This window comes from Melanerpes formicivorus, unplaced genomic scaffold (assembly GCF_026170545.1).
Source record: "Melanerpes formicivorus ecotype bairdi unplaced genomic scaffold, bMelFor1.0.p_v2 SCAF_6, whole genome shotgun sequence".
In the NCBI taxonomy this organism is placed as follows: domain Eukaryota; kingdom Metazoa; phylum Chordata; class Aves; order Piciformes; family Picidae; genus Melanerpes; species Melanerpes formicivorus.
Genome location: NW_027142358.1, coordinates 16849446 through 16875744, shown reverse-complemented (window position 1 = coordinate 16875744; position 26299 = coordinate 16849446). Strand labels below are relative to the sequence as shown.

At 39.3% G+C, this 26299-nt stretch overlaps 1 protein-coding gene across 11 annotated transcripts in view; it reads right to left on the bottom strand.

Annotated features, from left to right (window-relative positions):
* ZMIZ1 (zinc finger MIZ-type containing 1) overlaps positions 1-26299 on the bottom strand; it is a 361484-nt gene that overhangs the window by 295561 nt on the left and 39624 nt on the right. For 10 of the 11 annotated variants that reach the window (XM_068139917.1, XM_068139913.1, XM_068139912.1 and 7 more), the window contains exon 2: positions 13061-13197. The gene's annotated coding sequence lies outside the window, so the exon portion shown is untranslated. Of the gene's footprint in view, positions 1-12827; positions 12849-13060; positions 13198-26299 lie in introns of those variants that run through there. The other variant, XM_068139922.1, reaches the window with a different exon arrangement.

Sequence of the window (26299 nt, the reverse complement as noted above, 5' to 3'; positions counted from 1 at the left end):
GTCTCATTTGCAGACCTGCGCCTCCATTTGCAATCCAACACTAGCTGGGAAGGGTCTGAGTCCATGCATAATGTCAGTCTTGCTAATCCTTGAATATTTTCCTTTGTTATTCAACACACATTTATTACATGGAGCCCACTGCCAGAAAAGATGGGCAGGATAACTGTATAATGTAAAGGACTTCCCTAGCTTTGCATTTCAAGCGTTCAGGGTTTCACAGAGAAGTAACTACCCTCTATTTTCTCATTGAGAAACAAAGTATTCCTATCATGATGCAGAAAAAAGTGGGGGAAGAAGAGAGAATGTTTATTTTTAAAATGTAAATCCAGCAGCAAGGGACAAATGCCAGAAAATTCGGTTGGATACTAAGTATGCTCACACACGAGGATCTCTAAACTCTTCAGAGTTGTGTCACATTTGACAGGCAACACAGTATGTTTCCAAATCCTTAACAGTCAGAAGTGGTGCCAGACACAGCAACTAAAGCCTTTCCCTGGTAGTTCACTACCTGCCCAACAGCTCACCAACACAACCCCCTGCAACCTCACACCCTTACCTCCACAGAGCCACAACAAACTTTTCAGGCAGCATCCCTGTTCTGCTGCTGCTGCTTCCACACTGAAGATAACATAAATATGGTAGCATGCCCTCAGAATATCACTTTAAAAAAACAAAAACACCCAACTAAATGACATCATTTTGATAGCCCACTCCAGATCAGAAATAAGGTTAAATTTATTTAAATATATGTATGATGGCTGCTTGCAGATTAAAGCCAGCATTGCTTTGATTTAGCTTCCTGCTTCTACTTTGAAAGATGGAATTACCTCACTCTAAAATTACCAGCAGGGGGTATCTGCACCAAAATGGAGGTTGCTCAAGCAACCTCTGATGTTCATGCATGTGTGGAGTATCAGGCATGTTTCCTTCTTCCAAATAGAGCCCCTCCTTGACCTTGTGCTATCAGCATCAAAAAAGGACCTTCCATGGTGTCACACACTGTGGTGGGTTGAGAATGCCCTGAAATTGGTCATCAGGTCTATCCCAAGCATCTGCAATCAACTGCCACATTAAGGACTCAAGGTTGTGGCTTCAAGGTAGGAGCCTGGCTGCCATAGCTGAGCTGCCACAAGGAATCAGAGATGGGTGGGGCATTTCAGGGTTCTCCATCTCTGAGTGACCCTAGTGGCTTCTTTGGCAGGATGCAGAGGGCAGAAACCAAGAGGAGAGTGAATAGTAAGAACATCAACTGCTGGTCACAAGGACTTTGTGTTCTTTCTATATGCAATTAGCATGTAGACAAAATATTTGATTTTAATGCTTTTGGTCTTAGGTGTTTAGTTGAATTCCTTTTCTTCTATTTAACTCCTCTCATCACAAACAACCCCACAGGAAAAAACAAACAACCAACCCAAAACCAACACAACAAAACACAAATATCTGCCTTTACTTGCAAATCAGAGAAACCAATCTGCTTGAGTTCCAGGACCCAAAGTTGCACTAAGGCTGCCGAATAAGTTTTAGCAGAATTTCTGATGTATCATATAATTTGTAGATTGTTAACATCATAACTTGATAACACTGCTCTCCAGCTGTGCTAATTTCAGAACAATTTGAACCAATTCTGAAAACAGAACAAAACTACTAAAGCAGCATAGGTAAAGCTCAGCTCCAAACCTGTGCTGGCTTTTCTGAACTGATATTTGAAACCCCACACCTCACTGATATTATGGATTACTATTGACTTCTACTCTTCAGCTGGCATTGTTTCTCCAGCTGTACTTAAAGTTATTACTACAATTACCTGCATTTTGAATTTTCAACATCCACATTTTTTTACTACTTTCTCCAAAAGATTTACCACCTTTTTTTTTTTTTTGGCCCACTGCCCTTCCTCACAGTGTCCATAATCTGTGGAGAAGAGACTGCTGATGGCATTATCAGAGGCAAACAGAATGAAGCTAATGGTAACAGTCACTCCTTGCTAGGTAATTATTATAGGAGAAAGAATGCAAATGAGCCCTAATCTGTCTCACACAATGGCAGAGGTCTCAGATTTGCATTAAACCTTTTGCAGCAGTCTCCCTGATCAGGGACTCAGCAGATAACAATGCATCTGCAGCACAGGCTGCTCCTTCCACTCTGTGTGCTTATTAAATTGTGCCCGCAGCAGGTACAGTTGTCCCTGAATGACTTTCCCCTCCCCCATCATTGCTCTGGTCCCCTCTTCCTTTCCTCGTCCCTCCTCAGCTTAGCTGGAAAAGCAGCTAATTGTGCATGCCTTGATTCATGTGGCTTGATTCATGTTTACAATGATAGACGAAGAAAGTGCTCTTTGGCAATTATAAGAGGGGAACGGACATAAGGAAATCTCTGTTTCTAGCTATGTCATTTACTTGCCAGGGGACTGCAAGGAAATAACTTTGCTTTTCGGTGCATCCATGTGTTCAGATAGAAATGCAGGGTTGACATTTGTAGTGGCCCAACAGACTTTCTCATTTTACAGTGGTATTTGCTGAACACTTTCAGGAAGCAAATGCTTTGCTTGAATCTAGGTTGAACTCATTATAAGCCATGGTCCTTCAGAAGAACCGCTGCCTCGATCTCAATTACCCATCTGATAATAGGTTGTAAAGAATTATGTTCTTTTCCAGCACTGTGTCTTGCTATAAAAGGACCTAAACACCTGTTAGCTGGAGCTACGGTCAGTGCCCACTAAGGTGTCTACCCACTAGCAGATCTTATGTCTTGAGGTGCTGTGATCACAGGTAACATAACATCTGGAGAAAATGTCATTTCCTTAACCTTTATAATCTCTAGTGTCATCCATTATTATGTCTTGTTTGGATTAGAAGCATGGGTGTCAAATGCATTTCCTGAATGTCCCTTTTTGCATGAGGGCAAACTTCCTTACTAAGATCTAAGGTGGAACAGATTTCTAACACAAGTGCCTTCCTGAACACTCATTTTTTCCCAAGAGTTTTATGTTAAATGACATAAAAGACAGTAATATTTTATTTTCAACATTTATCTTCAGGAATCAGAAAGTATCTGCCACACAAACATCAGCATTTTTTGCTCTGCTGACAAGCAAATGGAGGCTAGCAAACTCTCTGTGAGTGAATATACAAAGTAACTTCTCAGCAAGTAAAAAAGAAAAATAAATAAAAAAACTCAATGAAGCCCCATACGCACTGTGTACGAGGAACAGTTTAAAAAAATCAAGACTAACCACCAAAGCCATCTGCACATCATCACTACTATTCCAGTGACACTTGTTTAGTCTTGAAACACTAACCATATGCAAAGACTTACTTCTTGAAACTCTGTTATTAGTCAGGTCATATTAACGCAAAATAGTTTTACAAACAATTAAAAGATATTTGCTACCAAGTAATAGACATAAAGTAGCCAAGATTAACTAAGGTGAACTAAGTGGATGGAGACCAATGACATCCAAAATATTTTATTCAGATTCCTTATAGTAAAGGGGGGTTGGGAGGGAATAATGATTAAAATCAGATTCTGAAAGCACCATATGTAACTATTGTCATTTACTTTCAACCCAGAACTTGGGGACTTCTGTAAGACTGCATCAACTTAAATTTGATTCCTAACCACAGATGCACAGTCTTCTGTGCCAGGCCTAAAGTGAGACACTGAAGAAACCCCAAGAGCCAAAAAAACATTTGAGCAGCCACCAAAAAAAAGCACAATGTCACACAACCAGATACCATCACTCTCAATTATGCCATTCAGATACATTAATCATCCACTGTACTTGCTCTGGAAATAGCTACATGCTTTCTTCTTCCTTTCTGTATTACCAATGCCATTGCTCATGAGCAGCTTCTCTGGAAATAGGTTGTGTGTATTTTAAAAGCCTCTGTAGCTGCCTAGATTGGGTAAATTAAATAAGTACATTCCCTACTAAATTATTGCCAGAAATTAACACATGGATATTTTCTAAACAATAGTTAAAAACCTCCTCAGCTATATAAAGGCCATATATTTTAATCCCATGTAAAAAGATAGGGTTTTTTCAATAATCAAACTTAATCTCCTTTCCATCTCATGGAGCAGTAGGTGGGGCAGTGCTACTTCTTTATGCAATTACTAATAGATTGCAAGGATCCTTAACCAACAGTAGTACTGGGTGCAAATACTATATGGTATGGTCATTACACTTAAACAATCAGTAGCTAATCTAAAATAAAAAACAGAACAAAACAAAATAAAAACTCCTACTTACTTTTAAATGATGGTTTGGCTCTATTATGATACTGAGGTTCTCTGGAAGGATCTTCTCCCATCTGCACTGAAATTTAAGGCTCTTGCCACTTGGAAGGACTGAGGTGGTATGATGTTACAAATGAGCAATCTTTACATCAGAAAAGCAAGATCTGTCTCACACTCATTAGTTCACATAAAGAACAACTTATTCATATAAACTTTATGAACAACTTGTTCATAAAGCTGCAAACATTTTGCCATGTAATCTTTGTGTGAACTCCCCAACCATCAAGATGTGACAGCTATTAGAAACTACAATTTCTTACATTTCTAACATGCTTGTGTCCAGATTTATCACTGATCTCCAGGCTACTCCACTCCAGTGACCAGTTACTAACAACTGCCTACTGCTGCCATTTTTATGTATGCATAAAAACCTTCTTCCAAATTCAGATATAGTTGTACAAAGTCTCAGATTAAAGCCTCAGATGCTCACCCTCACTTGAAAATCAGAGATCACCACACTGTTGCTAGACCAGCAAAAGTATCAGTGCACAGTGTCACACCCGACAGCAGAAACCAATTTCACAGCACCTGCACACACCCAGCTCTCTCTGCCTGGAGTGGACAGAGATACCTCACACCTCCTCCTGCCTGCAGATCTTGGTGTGTGGCTGTCCTTGGAGGATGGGCAGAAGCGAGTACATGTCTTCATGGGAAATTACTGCTCACCCCATGACCCTCAGCCCACCATCTAAACCACGCACTTCAGGACTGCTCTCCCATTAAGCATTAACTCAGCCAGTTCAGCTGTGTTGCGCAGCCGGTCAAATATTTACAAGGGCTAGATTATTCTCACCATTTCAGTATAAAGACAAAGTCCAAAATTTCATTCTCTGCTTTGCATACCTAGAAGTTACAATACTGAGGCTTTGAGACTTGCAACACAATGCTGTTAAAATGAAAAGTCCCAACAGGAAAACTAAGAGGGACTCGGCACATACCGTACACAAAATACTGGCACCATATACGGTGCTGGCAAGTGGAGCAGCATGAGTGCTGTTAAGGTGTACAGTAAGTAAAATCAAGCTCCTAGAGCTATTCGAACCTCACCTGAACATCAGCTTTCCCTTTGTGAAACTTGTCTGTAGGTCATTTTACGGTAAAGACACAAACTGCGCTTTCAAGGATCTCGACAGCTTTATTCCCCCTCACCATTCTCACCAGCCTTTTGAGAGTTTCCCTCTACAGCCGCATTCTGTTTCAGGGATTCAACCTTTCAACTGAAGCATACGAGATCACTTATACTCTTGAACCGGTGGAGCTGCCAGCCTCCCCTTTGTTGCAAAGAGATTTACATTTGAATGGCGGTGGGAAGCAGAGTCTTTCAAGGAAAGGCTGGTGGGGGGGACGATTTACTTGCCAGCATCCTATTCTCAAATCACGTTCAACTACCATCTTAGCTTCTGCAGTTCACAAAACCACACTAACGTTATCATATCACCAGTTTGTAAGGAGTTTGTTGTGAGGTGACTTTTATGATCGAAGTAGCAATTTGAGTTTACTTCTGAAAGGATCTTTATATACGATCATAAGTGAAAGTAATTTCAAGCCTAAATGTGGATGTTCACATTAATTTGTTAGCCCAGAGTAAGTGATTTCATCATTCCACAAAGCTTCCCTCTTTTTACATGTGCCGCCTTTGCCATTCACTTAATCTATGACTTTTTAGGTATTTCCTATTACAACCCTGCATTGCCACGCACATCATAACACATCTGATTTCTTCTACAGTTTTTCAAGAAAGACACTGCATTTGAAAAGAGTAACAAAGTCTACTCCGGTTTAATAGCCAGTGACATGCTGGCTTTGGCCTTCCATCTAAACATTTACACAACTAGCACCTCCCTGGTGCATTTCTGTTCCTCAGTTTCAAACTGGTAGGTAACTACCGATTGGTTTCAGGCTAAGTCAGCAGTCACCAGGCAGTACTCTATTGCTGCCTTTCAAACAGCGTCGCACACTTGCAAATCCACACAAGGTTTTTGTTTGCTTGCTTGTCGTGTAAGCATAAAGCCACCTATGTCCAAACAAAAAACAATAGCATCCTAAGTAAAAAAGTTGGCAAATGCTAGTCTCTGGCATAGAGAAAGATCTATAAAGAACATTTTTTCTGTTTTTAAAATGCTGTTGGGGTTTCTGATTTGTTCTCCTGCATTCTGAATTGGCCACACACAGAGCGCATGGCCTGCAGAGTGCAGCAAGGAAAAGGCTAGCACTCTCCAAAGCCAGTGGCAAACCACAGTCCCCATGAAAACCACATGTGCTGGAGACCAAATATTTTGCATTTTGCTTGCTGCTAATAAAGCTGATTCACTTCATTAAAAGCAGCTTATCATTTTATCTGCTCACTCTGATTAATTAACCTCTGCTTAAAATGAATGAGGACTTGATTTGAGGATTCTATTAATGTGACATCCATGAACCACCACTTGTATAATTCCACCCTTTTTTCTTTTATTCTCCACCACCTCCATACCAACATTTGTCCATACGAATTGACATCTCCAGTACTCTTTGTGCACACCATAAACACTTTTCTAGAGAGAGGCTGAGAAAGGAAAGGTTCCACAGTCCAAAACTCATCCAAGACTCAATTTCTCTGTTGGAATATACAGATGGATATAATCTACTACTTGCTGTAGTTACAAACACAAGCTTGGAAAGAAACAGCGTGGAAAGAAGAGGAAGCCAGGGAAATACACTAGCTTGCTTGGAACAGGCAGGGGATGTGGGAAAATTGTACCATTAATACATACAATTGATTTGTCTTTCCAGAATAAAATTATTTTAAATATGAAGCACAAACAGCAATCAGCTCCATCAAAAACCTGACTTAGAGAGCAAGGAACTTTCTCTCAAGCCAAATACCATGTGCTGTATATGAATAAAGACAGCTTCTGCTACAGTATATGCCTACAGATTTCACAGTTGCACATTACTGCCAAAATCTCAGTTTCTAGCAGCAAAAGACGTATGTTGCCATTCTTTAGCCAAGCATCTGAAGACTGAAATATATCCTAGCTGCTCATTTTGCTGGCAAACAGTGCTTCACTTCATATCCCAAATTTTAATCTCTAATCAACAGACTTGATGAATGTCACAAATACACAAAGGTGTCCAGGAAATAAGACAAAAAGCACCAACAAAAGCACCAACATTAACCCCCCCACACACACAAAACAAACAAACAAAAAACCCCACACCAAAATACAAACAACACAAAACCCTAAACCACCCACCTTCCTTTATTCTTCCTTTATCTTCTCTGAAAAGTTAAGCATCCCTTCTCTTGCTATAACACCCACACACAGAAAGATCATTGGACTTAAAAGTCTAACAAATTCATCATTTGACGGAGGAATGGAAGAGAAAAAGGTGAGAAGAACGGGAAATAGAAGTTCTTGGGTCATCCTAACATTTAAGTCTAAATTCCTGTTCAATTGTGGGAAACCACTGGCAGATTATTACCAAGTGATTGGAAATTGTATTTATGTTATGAGCAATTTAAGATGTCTCGTTCAGGAGAAGAGCACAAGACTTAGACTATAAGCACAAGACTGAAATGCATAGTCCAGCCAGTCAAGGCTGTATATAGGAAAGCACCAAGGGAAGATCTGGTTTACATCACACAGCAGGGCAGTAAGTGACCATGAGCCACTGATGCACTTCATCTGGCTTATAAGGTCATCAGCACCATATCAAAAATGTTTCAGACTGTATGTCACAAAGCACTTGCCAGCCAACAGAAATCTGCACATTATTTTCTAGACTACATTTCTTTATAACACAAGGCTTCCTGAAGGATCAAATATAATTTGTTCTGCAGCTGAGAAGATGTTAGTGGAGCTCCCTGCTATAACCTGGGCTAACTGAACAGGAGTTTTCCCATGGGGTAAGGCTAAAAGGCATGAGACAGGATCCCTGCCAGTGCCACCTGAGCTAAGTAGCACTCAGTCCTCTCAACAACCCAGGCAGCACCACATTTTCTAGACTTTAAACCACAAGTATACCAGACACAGCAGAAGAGAAACAAAGCGAGGAAACAAGCTTTTGAAACATCAACTCATAATGTTTAGTTTCTAATACAAAATACTTGGTTTAGGAAAAAGTTTAGGTTTAATTTTTGTTATTAATTTTTTTGAATGGAAAAACTGTTGAAGCCTGCAAGGAATTCACAGGAATCTTTGCATAGCTGATGGAGAGATAGTATGCACCTGGATGGGTCATTCCCTTGCAGAAGAGGACAGTCATCACTTGTAAGGATATCAGGCAGCAAACCAGATCATTTTCCATTGCTAACTTCAACAAGAACTTTCAAATTCGATCTGGGCCTTCTAGCTTGCTTTCTGACAGATGGGTAGTATAAGCAAAAGCAAAATACCAAAACCTGCCACTTACACTAATAAGCCAAAAACTCCTTACTGCAGACTGTCGGTTTGTACTCCCAGTGCTCTTTATCAGTCACCACAAGTCACTTAAGGCAGAGTTCCTCCTAACATGCCTGCAAAGCTCCAGAGAGCATAAAACAATTCAATGCTCAGGGCAATTACTTACACACCAGGAGTGATGGCGCACAGACATCTGGCATCCAGAAGCATCCCTCCAGAAGCATCCCTTCAGCCCCTGGGACTGAATGCAAAGAGGAGTTGACCAATGACCTAACTGCAGTTCACTAGGGCTGTGAAGCCGGGCTCCAGTACCAGGGAACACTCCACATAGGACTTACTCTTAAATTAGTAAATTCAGTTTTATATTCATAAGTAGGTCTGTAAACCTTAAACACAAAGACCATGAAAACTCCACTGCATTAAGGACAACTAAGCCAGGAAGACCATAAATGCTGAAACTGGAGGAAAGCCAAGTGACCCAGAGATAGTTGTACTAACACTGAAGAACTGAAGAGTTTTAACAACAAATGGTCATTGCCACAGCTACAGCTACACTACCAGGGAATGACAGTCCCTTCTAGCCCTCCATACAGATACCCTGAGGCAAGCCCTTGCAGTCTTTTCATCACCTCTCCCCACAACCCTTATCACTTAAACACTTCAAGTCTGCCCTCAGAAAATGCCTGCCCCAGACAACTGAAAGGATAAGAAAATCACAGTTCTTACTATTTTAACCTAATTGTGCCTAGATATGGCAGATTTTTACTCTGCTTCTCAGACCTTGTATATGTAATAAGTGATTTAAGACGTTAATTTCAGCTCTGAATTCTCTGCTTACTGTGCATTTAAAACTGTAACAAATGTTCTAAACCATCCTTTTGGATATACAACATAAGCATTTACATTTCTAATTATTTTCATTTTATTTTTCAACACTGCATAGTGAACAGATTCTAAACATAAATTTATCTGTAAAATGCACTGCAGGGATGGAAATTGTTTTTCTTCTCCAACAAAGTTTTTGAGATTTAAATCTTCACAATATTGGAATAAAATATTTAAACCTGTAACCTCCATGGAACGAAAATAAGAAAAGTATGAAAAGTTTCACTAAAGTACAAGGGAGCATCGGCTTATTGCTAACATCAAGTTAATTAAGTACTTTCAGGCCTTAAGCAGTGGTAGAGACCTGATTTAAACTGAAATGGTTACAGCTTTGCAAACTGAGGGCTCTTGCAGAACCTTCCACCCTCGCATAAGGTGCAATAAAGCTTTGACAGATACTTTGTATTATTGAATGCACTCAGTGAATGAGAAATCCTAACCCCAAATTCATCTCAACAGACATGTGGGGAAAAAACCCTCCAAGACTTGAAGCAAACACCTTGTTGAAATGCTCTAGAAATGCTCTACAAGGAGCTATGAACTTGATTTATATATGAAAAGAGAATTACAAACAGGGTAAGGTTTCCACTGACAAGTCATTACAGGCATGCTGCTTAACATACACAGTGTCATGTACCTGAAGTCTTAGCTAGCAGCAGTATAACCTTTCCCTTGGCGATGGTTCAGGTTGGTGCAAATAAGGCAGAGGAAAATAGGGGTAAATAATGAGGGGGGAAAAAAAAAGTTCTAATTTCACCATTCTAGATGCACTGGCAAGAAACATAGCTTCTGAAAGAATCTGAACAGATGTATGTTTGCTCTTTCAAAGAACAAAGCAAAAAGTAAAGGAAAAAAATGAAACAAAAAGCCCCAAACACCACCAAACCAAAAAACACCCACCAAACCAAATCACAGTCCTCACACACACACAAAAACAACAACCAAAACTAGCTAGCCAAGCAAACAAAAAAACTCCACAACCCAAATCCCCACAAACAAACAAACAAATAACAACAACAAAACAACACACACCAAAAAAGGCATTGTTTTTGCCCAGACTTAGAGGAAATTGTGGAGGAAAGCACAGCATTGAAGTCAGAAGACAAAATACAACAAACTGTGGGTCACTAAGCCAGCCTGATCTTTTGTTGCCTTGGCCCGGCCCTGCCATTCCCCTCCTTTCTGTCCCCCTGCAACATTTCCAGTCTGGGAAAGAGTATACGCTTTTCTCCACCTTTCCTGAACCAGTTTTAGTCCCACACATGGGCAGGAATTTCCTTTTGCTTTGCTTCTCAAATTTCACTATCGCATCCAGCCTCTCTTCCCAAAGCTTTTCACCCTGAGGAACACTGTCTGTATGACTGCATTTGATAACACAGACTCTGCTGCTTAAATACCATACATTTGCAGACAGTTAAAGCATGTTTTACAAAGGTACCATAAAAGAGCTTAACAACATGGATTTCCTGGGTGCACAGGTCACTGCAGCAGTTGGAAAAGGACCCTGTCCAACAGAGCAACAGTATCCCTCTGCTCCCAAGGACAGACAGAAGTGCACAGAGACAAGTGTTTTGTGTTGGAGCTGTTCCCAAACCACAGCTTTGGAAGGACAATCCCTCTGATGTGTTGCAACTCAGGAAGCACATGCAGAGGAAGGAGGAAGGGAAAAGCAGACAAAGAATCCCCTCCAAATTTCCAGTGCCATGAAAAAGGGACAAACAGATGCATTTAGCAAGAGGGACATGGTGGTGGGTTGTGCACAGTCTATCAGTTGACCCTATGAATTGACCCAAGGCACTTGTCTCCACTGCACATCACTGTCTAAGATGTGTGCTGGGAGGGAGACAATAACAATAATTGATGTCCATGATCCTGCAAACCAGCTTGCAAAGCTTGTGCTTCCCTCAAGTCCCCAACCTAGAGAGTTCGAAGGCATTCAGAAACTGTACAATAACTCGGCTGGAGCTATGAATCTTAATAGCAGCTTTCCTCCACACCTGCAGCTCAGCCAAGCCTCCCATGTCTCAGTGTGCCCCAAAATTCTGTGTTTCAAAGAAATTTTAGAGCCTTCATTTGTCTGGGAGAAAACAGGTTCAGAGGCCTTCTGTGGGGCCCTCTCAGCACGCCACAGCGTCAGCGGCAGAGGCAATGCCTGCCTGCAACAACACAGGCAGCTGCATTATTTAGTCTGGCACCAAAGAGAAAAGCTATCATCTATTTTAAAGTTAGATACAGGGAACCAGCTGGGGACCAGCGATTGCCATTTTTGAAGTGCAAGAAGAGGAGTGTAACCAGCCTTGCCATAGTAACAAAGATTAGCCGCCTGGAGTCTGACACTCCTCCTGCATTAAAAGACAGGAGACAAAGAGATAGACAGGTAATTACACAGAAGGAGCCCTGGGGAAATTGCAAACTCCTTGAGAACCCCTTAGCTGGTCTGTATGTTTTTTCTTGTCTCTGCTTCAGCTGAAAGTTTCCAAGAAACACTTGCCTATTGGGTCATTAGCTTTATTGCAGAAGGTAGCCAGGCAGCTGGCAGGGGCTGAGTTTCCATAAAGCCTTAGCTTGCCTCCCCACCATCAAGAATGAGATGGAGATAGAGAAAGAGAAGGCACATTACCTGTCTGCAGACTATCCTTGATAAGTTACCGTACTTAGTCAATCTGAGGAGTCTGACAATCGAACTCTGACAAATCTCACTGGGGCAATTTAAGACATTATTACAGCGCAATGTCTTCCCAAACCCTTCACAAAGGTTACTGCCACTGAGCAAATCTAGCAAAGAATTTTGTATCACACATTAGCCTCATAGCCTTCAGAGCCTAGAATTTAGCACAAACCCCTTCCCAGTCCTGGTTTAAGACATCAACTGTGAAGTGGAATGGCCGAGGTCTGGACATTACATATTGCCTCCACTACAAGGTGCATGAATGTCTATCACAAAGACGGAATGAGAAATGACATCTCAAAGCACCACAGCCAGTTCCTAAGCAAATACAAATCTAAACATTAAGTTTTGTCACTAAAATACACATGCAATTTGTCTAGCAACTGACTTGAGTCTACTCATGCAGCTCAGGATGCTCTACGAATCACAGCACTAATTTTTTTGTACTTTATACATCCTGACACTTAAATTGAATGTCTCAAAGTGTAAAGACAGCCAGGGATTACATGTGGAACACATCACAAGAAAACTACAATATCTAATCGCTTAGAAGTATTACAAAAAATGCAGGCATTTAAACTCTCACCTACCACATTTTGAGCTTCTGTCCAAAACTAAAAAAAGACTGGAGGGGTGAAGAATTGCCACATGTAGAGCAAGAAGCACACAAAGCTTTCGTCTGCATCACACTTAAGACAAGCCACGTTAACCAGGAGAATTGCCTCAACTCTTGGTAGACAAGCTTGTTCTAACATCAACCTCCTTTCCAGAAGGAGTTGAGCAGGCAAGACACCTCAGAAAGCAGATAACAATTACCTCTTACCTTTCTGAAGAGGCTGCCGCCAATTAGCACATTCCTGGAGCTTCCAATTCAGGCAAGAAGAAAGGGGGGGGTGCAGGGGGTGGGGGGAAGGAGCAGGAAGTTGTTTTCCTCCTCAGCACAACAGAATTTCCTAAGGGCTGGAAACAAAAGAAACAAGTATTAGCTTTCTTAGTTTTTTGAAGAGTCCACAGATTACAACTCCTTGCAAGAACTACTGTGCCTCTTCTTCTCCTGTTCCAAGGTACCAACTTGACCTGTCCTGTATTTTCTTCTTCTATTATTACCTTATCAAAAAATGGAATATGATCAAGTTACATACTAGATGGATTCATGTCAGAATGGGATAAAGCCCCATGCTAGAACAGGATGAAGTCCCACTCTAAAATATTTTCGAGCACTTATTCTATAAACTAAATATGCTTCAGCCAAGCTCACACCCACTTCTGCAAAAATTCAAATGAGACACATTTACTATCAAAATAGTTGGCAGAAAGCAAACTCCAACATGCATACTGAACATACAGGTATATTCTGGCATTCAAGTGCTTAAGTACTCTTCCCTGCAAGGATCATACCTAGAATTATGAGGCATATGCAACTAACCATAACTTCAATTTAAGACAACTATTTTTTTTTCTTAAGACAACCTATTCTGGGTATATTGAATCTTTCAGTAATAATAGTAGAAAAAATATCAGAATGAATGGAATGGAACCAAAAGGTCTTTCTTGTGACTAAAGATACCACTTAGAAATCCAGCTTCACGCCCATGAAACCATAAACCCTTACCTCAGACCATGCATGTCTCTCTGCCCTTCTCCTAAAATGAATTTAAAGAGACTTTGAGACATCCACATTTAATGGGGCCCTCCCTACCTCCACAGTACCTGCCTCTGATGAAAGGCAGGAAAATCAAGTAGAAAATTATTTTAAAGGGTGCATTCAAGACATTAACATATTTGAGGAAATGGCAATCAAGGTTTTCCATGGGGAATGAGCAAAGGGAAACACGTCCAGTCTGTTCTCCAGCACTTTTCTCTATGAGTGGAAGCCAAAAAAATCTCTACCCTTTTCTGTCCCATTTAAAAGCTGAATGCAAATTCTCAAGGATAAAAAAGTCAATGCTACCGTACATTTCCCCACACACCTCTACCATCTCTCAGAAAGATAATTGCATGCTAACAGCATGCAACTGCATATGGATCCTAGTCTCCCTAAAGAGATTTTATACAAGAGGCTCCAACAGCTAGGAACAACATAAAAGGTAGCACTTCCATTGCAGCATCTCCCTCAAAGCCAACCACGTCTGTCCAATTCTAAATGGCCACAGTTCATGCATTTCTCTAGGGGACAAAAGCTCTCTTCTTCTCTCCACCCTGTCAGCAAGATTTAAAGCTGCAAGAATAATTCTGTCCAGATTCCCCTCTAGATAGGCAATGATTTAAAGAATTCATGAAGTAACAGTGGCAGTGCAAATAAACAATGAAAAACTAAATAAAGATCACAGAAGAAGACACAAAGAAAATGTGCACTACAGAGAGAAAGAAATCTCTTCTGGCTTGTTATGTTTACCTGTAAATAGGCCTAGCAATAATCTGACAATGCAAAAGAATGTATCCAGACACAAAAAGGTACCTGATCAAAAAATCTGCCTCCCCAACAGCAAACCTTCCCGAACTGTTTAATTCAACTTTCTCTTACACCACTCACATTTCTGCTTTCTGTCAGATTTCAGCCTTCTTGTACTAAATTGATGCAAAGAAACTTAAGCCAACAGCTGGAGCACTCAAATTGTTACACTTTTTTAAGAGGGAAACTGTGGGGATGGGAGAAGAAATGAGCCTTAGTGAATTGCTCCTGACGCGTGTACATCCCACGGCTATGTGCTAATCAATACTTACTGAACAGCTCAACACAGCCTGGGTTGCAAAAACCTACACAGACAAAACTAGTTTAGTGTCCCTAAATCAAATGCATCATTTGCTTTTCTTTTCATTAAATCAAAAGGATGCTTTAAGTGTCATTTTTCTTCCTGCTAAGAGACACTCCCCACAAATGTCAGGTGAAGTCTGCTAAGAATTTGATATTGGTTACATTTCAAGCGCATAACAATTTTACGTTTTCATCCTTTTACTGATAGGAGAAAGAATTTAAATCAGATGTACAAGATTTGAAGGAAGTATATTTTTTAATCAAACATAAAATCAAGAGGTGGCAAAAAAGGCCAAGTGCAAAACACAAAATCATTTTAGCATCATTCTTGGGAAGAGAAAAATCTCTCAGAAGCATGACTTATGGATGTAGCTTTGACTCAACATCACTTTCACCATGGAAGATGAGATTGCCCCATTCTCAAATTCCCAGGGGGAAAAAAAAAAAACCCACCACCAAAAAAGCAAAAACAACACACCAACATAAAATGAAGTGAAATAATGCATTACCAAAAAAAGTCAGATAGTAATTGGAGAAACCTAGCAAAATGACTTAGTACACCAAAAGAACTGACTAAATTTCTGGCAGAGCCAGAAGTAATTTGTAGAAGAAAAACGTCAAAATGTTTTGGCTATACAACCACTACAGGAAGGAAACAAACAGAAAGCTGCTAAATAAATACTGTATGGAAACCCAACACATTGTTGACATCAACACTAGATAAATGAAGAGGCATAAGACAAACATCCTCAGATGGTGTGTGAGTCAACTTCTGCATTGGATTTAGCAGAGGTGCTTTCCTACATCAAGCTTAATAAAAATAATTTTCTATTTCACCAGCCAGATCTGGGTTTTCACTAAATCTCACACTATGCATGATGGTTCTGGACAGTACCTGAGCTGAAGACTGATACCTGGACCAGGGCTTCTGAAATGTGATTTTGATTAAAAATTAACTTTTCTTTCTGAATGATCAGTGCCAGGTTTATTCCTGATGCTACATAATGAAAATAAATTTCCCAGATATTACCCAAATCTAACCCAGTTTCCATGGTTAAATGCAAAGATCCTGCATGTCATTTTGCAAGATCTAGTTCTTAATTTCATTGATCCAGAGACTTTTTAAGTTCAGGAAATACCAAGTTTTAGAAAAGTAACTCCCCCTCCCTTCCATTCTGCACCAGGTTTTATCCTGTCTAACCCCTACCAGAAGCCCCCATCAACACTTTGGGGATCTCCTTTTGTTAAAGGAAGCCTCCATTATACACAACCAGCCTGGAAGTATTTCTAGATTATTGGATTTTGTATCTCTATGATGTTAATTACTTCTATTACAACAAGAGCTAGAGAAAGGAATGTGATCAAAGCACGGCTGCACATATTAGATCATTTGCAAAAACATGTTTATAACATTAGGCAAAATAGGGTTTAAAGAGGGGGGCAGTACAGCATTACAACCTCACACAATTTAGAGGGGAAAAGTTCTTCAATCTACTTTTAACAAACAGGTACTTTCCTTCAGGGGAACTGTATGTTCACTTTTGTCCACTAATAGAATTAGGTCAAGTTTATATCATAGTGAAAAAATAACCTACTCTTAACCATCATCATGAAACTGGGAAAAGGAGACCGTTTTCCATGTACATTCTTGTACTACCTGTAGTTAAAACATTTCTCAGAACAGTACCAGAAGTATCTTTTACCTACCTTAGTAAAATATATTATAGTCTCTCTACTAGTAACAGCAGTGGCACCTCTTGCACATTTTTGGCACCCTCCTTTAACTCTCAGGGCAGGACTCTAAATCCTGTGTTTTAAAGCCAGGAACCTCACCTCCCTCTGTAGCAGGGTAAGCACTTCCACCACAAACAACTGTACTGAAGTTATTTGTGAACAAACTTCTCCAAACATAAATACTGTTTTCCCAGAACCATATCAGCACAAAGACAGGAAGCTCTTCTCAAGTATCTACTACAAATAGCCAAAAAAGTTATCAAGATAGTGTTGCAGAAGTGCAAAGGGTAAAGAGTGAATAAAAACAGATCTCCTAAATAAATTTGCCTTTGATTTGCCCACACCTTAGTGTAGTCACGTGATCTACGCATCAACAAATGTCTAACTACAACACTCTGTGCTTTACCTACATGAAATGTACTTCTAAACAAGATGCATACTTTTTATTAATTTGAACTACCTTCAATTCAAATGCATTGTATTTCTGTACCTTTATTTAGAGGTGCTTGCACAATTCTTTTCTGCAGCTTAAATGCTATACCTGTCTGTTTTTCCCCATCTGCTTTCCCTGGACCCTGAAAAAAGTTCTTCACAAACTGGCATTTGTCCATGTGAAAATCCAAGTTTACAGAAGCACTATTCATACTGATGCATTTAGATAATATGCTTATTAAAACATACCAACCTATGCAGCATGCTTACTTACCAGTTTAAATGCAACAGCCACCAATAATGAAAAAAAATTACATTTTCTCTTAATCACCAAAAAATGCACATACCTAGCCTAAGTAAGATTTTATTCCTCATTATTTCATATGCAAAGCCTTGAGGATCAAATCCAGTGCACCTAAGCACAATGGAAGATGCTCCTCACTGAAAATGTGGTGCCTTCCCAAGAAACAAGAAGGAAGCAATTCTTTCCCTAAAAGTCACACTCTTCAAACTTCTCCAAATTACTTATGTGACACAATACTAATAAACTAATTAAAACAGCAGTGTTATGGTGGGACTTGGGACCTAGAACATAATAAGGGTGCATGCTCATGAGCAACATCCTCCAGAGCCTCCCATCTGGAGTGGTATAGTAAGCTCCTACATGTCACGGTGGGTGAGCCATGTACTGACAAGACAACAGCCCAAAGGATAGAAGCACTGGGGAGGGGGCATGCAGAAACATTTTTTTCACAAGAACTATCTCCATCTCACAAGCTTGATTTCATATTTTTGTCTTAATTAACAAGAGCACACACTTCATGTCTGAAATCTGTATTTTTTTGAAGCTTGAATCATTCAGCCTATTAAACCCAAGCCTATTAAACCCAAGTAATATGGGTGTTACTTCTTAAAAACATACAATAAATGCATTAAATTATTGAAAGTCATTAAACAGGAAAAAAATTAAACAGCTCTCAGCTTTTATCAATCATTGATAAAGTTTCTACTTGTGCATCTCACTGGGTTGCTATCATGTAACACAGAGCAAAGAGCAGAAATCCGGAAGGCATGAATTCATTTTCTTTTGACACAGAGTAAAAATATTCTTGGCAGCAGGAGAGAGGCTAAAACATGAAGCAGAATGGCTAAAAGGAGCCTTCTGTCTTTTGTAGTAAATAGGTAGCAATGCAAGGGAGTAGCAATTTTAGGGACCAAGGCTCATCCACTTCCTCTTATCTCCTGTAAGGGCCAGTTACGATATTGTCAACCACCTTCAAAACGCAAAAGCATAAAGCAATTCCAGTCTCCCCCAATGGTGTTTACAAATTGGATATATTTGAAATATAGGTTAATTCAATGACATAGGGGGGTGAGGAGGGGAAGAAGCATTGAGGTCAATATTAAAGCATCCAGCAGCTTGAGCAAGATGAAGATTTCACTCTGAGCTGCTTACCAGCTTGTGAACCAGTAAAACAGATAATGTGTAGGAAATTCCAACTGTCAAACTGACAGTCTCAGCTCAGAAAAACGAAAAGAGACTGAGAAAGTCTCTTGAAGCTATTGCAAACCTTTACTGGGGCAAATTATGACTAGACATAATGTTTTTATCATCTCTGATTGACTCATGTCAATATGGGGAATCTGGAGACAGATGCCAGTTGGTGGCACCTTGCCTGGCTGTGATATGCCAGCTACCAGTGCAGGAAGTAAGATCCCTTTTTTGTCCATTTTATGCACAGACAGAAGACCAGCCTTACAAAGCTGCTCTCTCAACTTTCATCCCTTGCAATTTTATTGCAGCAAAGAGGGAACACAATCTTCAGGAACAAACCAGGTATGATTGCAACATGCAAAAACCTATCTGACCTACCTTTAGAGCAGCTAACGTATAACTTCAGCTAAGGCTGAAGGTGAGCCATAGCCATAAAAACATCAAAATGGAATACTGAAACACCAGCTCTAATCCCATGTTCAGTCAGTGAAACCCTAGCCTTGCAGCAGCCCTCCCACTGGAGCCCAAATTAATTTGTTTTAAACTACCTTGCATTTGTTTAAATGAGCTGCAGTAATAGCTCTGGAGCACAGTGCAGACACATTCAAAGCCAAACACAATACTAAGAATTGTGTTAGACAAGCATACACACACCCAGAGCCCACTTCAAAAGTACTTGCAGGAAAAACTCCTCATAATCAAAGTGTTCCACTCCCCGCAATGTCATAAATTCCTTACAAGAACATTTCTGTTTATGTAACAAGCTTCTGAATGTTAAAGATCTAGGGAAAAAGTACAGGAAGAATCTGTCTGCTCCCAAAATCTAAGTCCTATGGAGCATTTTGCTTCCTGAAAGTGACTTAAGGCAGCACTGAGCTGAGTAAATAGGTAATGCCAAATGTTGATGAAAAAGTATCCAGGAAAAGTTGCTGTCACTGGAAAACATTTTCTAGCTTGACTGTTTATAGACAATAGTGTTTTAAAATACAAAGATATCTATTTCCAACCATCATTAATGCAAATCTATATCATATGTTAAATAAAATCATTTAAGACATGCTTGTATCTCATTATCCTGAGTCCCAAGGAAGTATTTTAAATAATAATACAAAAGCTATTATATCACAGAATTGATTTAATGATATATGAACAAAGTAATTCACAACCATTTCAGTGTAATATTACTCCTTATCTATATACAGAATTCTAAGAGTAATAGTCTGTATTACCAATGTAACACACAGCCACTACCAGCTTTTACACCGATCCAGGCACCAACATCAAGGAAAATGGTCTGCTTTCATTTGTGCTCTTCACTCCTCAAGATTCATTTATGGAAAGTCCGTGAAGTTCTGACACTGGTTTTAAGCACCTTCCCTGTAGAATCTCATGGAAATTACCTTTCTTTTTCTTTTTAACCAAAAGTGTTAATTGCCTGTAACACATCCTTTTTGACAGACCCCCCCCCCCAACTCCCCCCCACCCTTTTTTAAAAAAAAGTATTTAATCCATTATTTTTTAAACTGCTCAAATTCACATCTCCTCCCCATCCCCCACCAGGAATGCACACTTCAAGAAGCTACCACTGCCATTAAATTCTGCTCAGGCTGTAAAGCACATTGGTCTTCCAATAAATTATCTGTACTTTTTGTTTTGACAACACAATCTGAATCTCTATCTAAAGATGAGGTGGGAGTTTACAAATACCTAATATTTCCTCTTCCTAACCAAAAGCAAGGCTTGTTATAAGATGACATAAGCAAAGGCTGCAAAATGAATTTTCTCAGATGCTCAAAATATAAATCTCATGAAAACTGCAGCCAAGTCTAATAGAAAGCAACTCTGCACTCGTAGTTAAAGCCTTTCAAAGACTCAGAGAAAAGAAAGACATCTTCTAGTACAGTATTGTACATTTAACTGAACTATCATAGACCTACACTTGTGGCTTAACTATTTGACTTCTGTTACTTTCAGAGACAGGATCTTTCTGTATGGGATGTTTGGGTCTCATATAGCAGGATCTGCATACCCCCCCACTCACACCACCACCACCTCCCCCTTTATTCTTAAAACCAGATCCTATGATAAAATTAACTTACAATAACAATACCAAACTGTTCAAACACTACTAAAATGAGCTTTCAAACAGGTTTCCATCTCATAAATCAGGGAAAGTTATATGCATGCATAACACAGAAAATTCATTATCAATATGTAGAGATCATTTGGCAACAACATCACTACAAGTAAAGACTTATGCAATGGCACTATGAATTCAAAGAATTGCACATGTGAGACGGAAGAGCTGTTTAAAGACAATGGATTAGTTGTAGGTTTGCAAGATAACCAGCTTCAGGTGGTCATCCACTTGCCCCTGAACCAGCACACTGTAGGCACAAGGAAGAGAATAGAGCATTAGTGGTGGGTATTAACTTGCTGCTTCTGCTTGGAAAGTAATTTCTATAATTTTCAGAACACCTGCTAATGAACCAAAGGGTCTATCAAGTTCATAGATATCAAAAATAGAAAACATTAATCTACTGAAAATTTTTCATGCACCATGTTCAAAGAGTGCTAAGAACTGGATTATAGTTTTCTATATTGTATATGTATTTTCCAGTGTTTATTATATTAACACTTCATATTATTTTGTAATAATCTACATTTTAACTACTTCTGATATTTTAATATTAAAAACAAAAACAATCTATTGTTCTGATCAACAGTTCAGGTATTTCTTTGTGATAGGCTCCTGTTATCAGTGGTCAATTGCTGAGATTCTGAATACTAGTCTCCCAGAAGTAGAATAAAGATCAATGAACCATAATTTTGATGTGCAGATATATGTAGCTGTATTTCCCACCTCTAACACCTCTGCTTGTCCTGAAGCTCATGTGGTCACAAACTGCTCTTAATCAATACTTTTCCTCTGACAAGTCATCCAAGAACTAGTTTATTATTACAAGAAATTCATCCTCAGGAACTTAATCAGAAACCAAAGCAGAGGACAAGCTGTCTCCAAAGGAGACTTTACAAGTATCATCTCCTGAAAGAAATCTTATTACTTACAATCCTGCTATTCCTAACACAAAAGTATAGCTTCATTATGTGGATGTCTGACACAATTAATGAATTACAGTAAATACTTCCTTGTTCCACCAAGTTCAGAGGCTTTTCCACAGCTCCTAATTGCCATGTGAATTATTTCATTCTCAAATAACAAAACATTAAGTACTTTAAAATAGAATATGAATAAGTTGAGTGAGAAGAACTTAGTTAAGTAGTTGTGAAATTACAAACTAAACCAACTATTTTCACAGTAGCTACAGCTATTTATTAATGTAAAACAGAACTAGGATCCCAGTAAGAAGACTTCAAGTGAGCTTTTTATGTGAATAAACAAAAATGCAGTGGTCACAAAGGAAATCCAGGATCAAGGACAGAAATGGGTAACCAACATAACAGTGAGACCCCGAAGTGCATAGCAGGTAGCCAAATGTCTTTCAGGCAGAGGCTGTAAATGGCAACCACAGTAGGAATCCTTGATTTCTCTGGGCTTCATACGAGTCAGTTACAGTAACAAGGCTTACATGGCAGATCCTGCATCTCCTATTTGGTCCATTCTTATTTTCACACATCAGCAGTAATCTCTTACAAATATCACCCTCAGTTTATACCCTAAGAACTCCAAACCATGCAACTGAACCACTGCATTTCACTGAAACTTACAAACAAAATCCTTGGCTATTTTCCATGACACCAACCTGGTCCTGGCTTCCTCAGCCAGCATTCCAACATACCTGCCACACACCCCGCACTGTTGCAAAGGTCTCAGGAAGGTGGTGCAGGGAGAGTTAATGGCTTTGTCACCAACATCTCTAAGATCAGTCTCAAATACAACATTTAAAAGCTGCATTAGCTACAGATGCTCTGTTTATGCTGTCTGCATGTGAGGAGACAAATCAGTGGTAAAGAGTTTTTAGACACAAGACATGGGGAAATTTTTCAACAGTACCTATGTGATCTGGAAGGCTAAATTTCACTATGACTAAATCATTTAGATACACTTTTAAAAAAGCTATTCCTGGCCTTTTGCTGTTATTCTATTAGAAGTAACTACAAACTATTACCCTAAAATCTCCACACAAATATCACTTGTCAACAGTACTTTAAAAAGGGGGGAAAAAAAAAAAAGTGCCATTTTTACTAGTTGGACTGTTAGAGAACTTCCCATCACACTGTAGAATGCATGCAAAGCTTCTCAGCAGCTTGTTCCACGACAATGGATTTACGAAGCAAGAACTGGGGATTATTTGATTCAGCATCTACTCAAGTGGCCAATTCCTTCAACAATCAATACTAATCAACAAGCTAAAGCCTTGTAAGAAAAATCAGACAGCATTTTAATCCTTCCTGCTGCAGCAAGCCAGACTCTGAGGTTTTGTGGCCCAATACAGACCCCTCAGACACCACAGTTTTGGAAAATCAGTTTTATCTGGGATTTAAAATGCACCCTATTCTTCTTTCCAAATGCCAAAACACAAAGTCCACCTTTGCAATGAAATTCTGGGAAGAAAAATACATATGTACAAACAACTTGGGTCTAATATGTACTTGTTACTTCACACTTCAGCTGTGCATAAAATACCTTAACATGACTATGGAGGAGAGGGATTCAAATAAGAGCAATGCATTTTAAAGCAAAACACACACAATTTTTGGATTACTATCATGAAGGATTTTACTTTTTCCTATTATTCTTATCTTTCACAGTGAGTTCAGATATTCTTAAGATATACAAATTACAGAGCTATGACACTCTACATGGGGAAAGTGTAGTAACAAAACTTTAATAACTTACAAAAAAAACCCCCACCTTTGGTGTCCTTATGGGGAAAACAAATAAACAAAACAAAAAACAAACAAACCAAACCCAAAACCAAAAACCCAACACAACCAAAATCCCACAAAAAAATATTACTTAGCTTAGGTTTTTAACTGATCTTTTTGTTCAGCTAAAGTCCATGTCTCATTCATGCAATTGCATTCTTTGGTATTGCATTAAAACAGAGACCTCAAGATCATCAAGCAGAACAGAGGGCCCCTGGCATCTGTTAAAACCATACATTCAACCTGTGTTCTAACAACGCTGTGAGCCCTCGCTCATCTGTCTTTAAGGAGGAGAAAGTAGACAAATTTGGTTTGTTCTCTATTAAAAACGTCATTCCAAATCCCACTGCAATTACTAAGTAATTCTTGGCACAGCTGTGCAAGAATGACCAAACCCTCACTCAAAGAGAATAAACTAGTAGCAAGGCACACTGACTAGGGGAGAGCCAAGAAGACAATGTTTCCAGGGGTGTTGCACACTTTGATGGTAGGGTAGAACAGGGATGATGTAACAATGCAGTAGACCAGAAAGGTCTGTCAGTGTTTATCAGAGGACAGCTTGTTCGGATAACAGGAAGCATATGACTTCAGGCTGTAGCAGTAGCCAGATACAGAAGGAAGAGCACTAGGGTTTGGGATTCCCAGAAAATAATTGAAGGAAAAGGGTGATCTGCTGCAGTAGACTGCTCTGCAGCACTAGGTATGGCAAACAGGAACAGCTGGGCAAACTGAAAGAAACACCAACTTTCACAGAAATTCACCCTCAGATCCAGCAAAGTTTGATGCAGTCACAAAAATAGGATTTGTTTCTGTTTTAAATAAATCTTAAGAGCAAGTCAGATATATATTTAAGTTACTGTGAAAAACATATTATGAGATGTTAAATCCTCTATGCCTAGCCACTGCTAATCTGCTAACATACCCAATATTCATTTCTGTGCCTTACTCTTCATCCACCAAAGCATACAGAAACCATTCCCAGCAGACAAGTCACTCCTTTTTAAGCCTGAAGACAAGTGAATATAAATGCATATACATTTTAGATATAGCCGTGCTTTTAAAAGTTTCATACATAGCTATACTTTGTACCTATTCACATGCATTTTCCGTATACATTTACATATAGTCACACTTGTTTATGCAGAAATAAAGCTCAATATTTTAAAAACTACCAAGTTTACAGTTTTTGCACTAAGCAATGATGATTAAAACCTGAATATTTCATAGTGGTGAATCAGAGTGCAAAGTCTCTAGGGACCAGAGGAATTTGAATTGGCATAAACAAATCTTTCCCAATCCTCTGCTGCTTCTGTAATGAGTTATGTTCCAGGCTTGCCAATCATATCTCAGAAGGTAGAGGCACTCTCCAGCTTTTTAGCTATATTCACCACTCACAAGTGCTGGGAAAGGCTGTGCTTGCTTCCACACGTGCAACTGCTGCCATCTCACAACAGCAGCCCACATGCAGTTTGGACCTTTTGCCAAAGCCATCCATGCACTTCCTCAGCACTTTCCTGACCCAGGTCTCTGTGGAGCCAAGGGAGAAGCCTCAACCCACAAAGCCCATTCTCATGTCAGCTTTTATCTTTCCAAATGAAAGTATTTTCTAGATCAGCAAAGGTGGTAAAAGAATGCAAACAAAGCAGTTTCAATCTCTGTACCCATATTTAAACCATCTGTCCTCTAGACTCAGATTGCATGCCTTTTCACACCAGCAGCTCTGCTGAGCAAGTCTCTGGAAGCCTTCTGATCTCAAATGTTAACACATTCCCCTGCAAGCTTAACCTCAAGAGAATAGAAGAAACAAGCTGCTACGCACAGATTAGAGCTGATGAGCAGTAGGTAATGACTGGAGCTATATCAAATTATGGTTACAACTTTTTTTTGAAGGTACATATGGGTTAACACAATGAAGTTTCCTTTTGTGCTTACTGCGCAAATACCTGCACTTCAACCAAAACTCTGTCAAAAAAAAACACTTGCAAGGACTTGCCTGAATGGCAGTGGAACCTTCTGGCAAACATGACCATAGTTTTGCTTAGGGGATTCAAATAAGAACACTTGCAGATAACTAAAAGGAATAGGAATTTAAACTGTAGACTACTAAACTCACTTTTTATCCCCCCAAAAATGAGATGACATTGTCAACCTACTATGTAGATGTATTCTTTCAACAGTTAATGAAGACATTAGAAATTTTGTTTCTACATGAACCAGCAGAGCCAAGACAAATTTGGCTGATACTTAGTTCTGAAATTTCATTTATTTATTTAATCTCTCTAGTTCTAAGACTCTAGTTCTAGCAGAACATTTTTACTTCTATCTTATATGACCTTATTCGGAAGAGTATTAAAATTGCTGACAAACACTACTTCTAGCTGCCATACTCACTCCTGTTGCCATCAATCAATTTATATTACTAGATTGCCGTTGTTGATTTTGTGTTTTAGCTTTGTATTTGGCCATTTCTTAAGGATCCTTGCACAAAATCCAAGGTTCAAACACTAGGTCAAAGATCAGTGATGAAAAGCACCGAAGTGCATTGATTTGGTAAGATGTGCCAGGTGTCACAGCATTATGAATACAGTGATTCCGTGTGTATGCATATCTAAGTACTATGGTTCTGTCAGCTGCAATTAGAAAAAAAAGGCCTTTTTTACTCATTCTAACATCACCAATGTCAGTCTGTATAATCATTATATTGACCAGAGGAGTTATCAGCAATTTATGTTTTGTTCATGTACACAGAAATAAAA